This window comes from Notamacropus eugenii, chromosome 6, assembly GCF_028372415.1.
Source record: "Notamacropus eugenii isolate mMacEug1 chromosome 6, mMacEug1.pri_v2, whole genome shotgun sequence".
Lineage (NCBI taxonomy): Eukaryota > Metazoa > Chordata > Mammalia > Diprotodontia > Macropodidae > Notamacropus > Notamacropus eugenii.
In genome coordinates, this window is record NC_092877.1 from 31,710,324 (window position 1) to 31,711,168 (window position 845).

Here is an 845-nt window from a genome sequence, read left to right on the forward strand (position 1 = left end):
TTGATCTGCATTATTAAAATGTATTTATTGCTTTCTTAAGTATGAACAATCAACATAACAATGAATCAAGCCCTCATTTTTTGTACTTGTTGACTTCCAGAGTATGCTTGCTCACCCTAGTTTGAGTTGGTTCCAGCACAGATCTTCTTAGAGACCATTTAGGTTCTGAAAGACCATTTTATGGGATTGCAGAAGTCTCCACAGTAATTAAATTTCCATGTAATTTTTGCTTGTTAGAAGAGCTTGAAGAAGACCAAAAAGGAGTAGATGATGGTACAGTTAGCTGGTGACTTGATGATGAAGATATGATACTTACAAGGTGGACAGAGATGATTATTGGGCCATTAAGGACAAACTATGAAAACAGACTATATGGTCTGAGAGTAGAGTGTGGATCTAAATACCCTGAAGGACCTCCAAAAATTAGATTTGTAACAAAACTTAATATGAACGGGATTGATCATTCCAATGGAATGGTGGATGCATGGTGCATACAGGTGCAAAATGGCAAAATTGTTATAGCATTAAAGTTGTACATCAAGAGCTAAGGCATCTAATGATGTCCAGAAAAAACATGAAGCTTCCACAACCTCCAGAAGAACAAACATACAGCAATCGATTTAAACAACTCAGACTTATCTAAACCAACAATCTTCTATTCACCTTAATGTCTTGATTAAATCTCACATTGCAAAACTCACACATTGAAAGAACTCCAGGTGGTATACATGACCTGGACATTTGTAAGAATATATTTAATATATGTACACACATTATGTTTTCAGAAACAATGGGAAGAAAACTGCAGCACAGTTTTTTCCCTCTTATCAAGGCACTATCATTTA

The 845-nt window shown here is 35.4% G+C and overlaps 1 pseudogene; it reads left to right on the forward strand.

Moving 5' to 3' along the window:
- The first annotated feature begins 305 nt into the window (after nt 1–305).
- LOC140512025 (ubiquitin-conjugating enzyme E2 variant 2 pseudogene) lies at nt 306–643 on the forward strand (annotated as a pseudogene).
- The last annotated feature ends 202 nt before the right edge of the window (nt 644–845 follow it).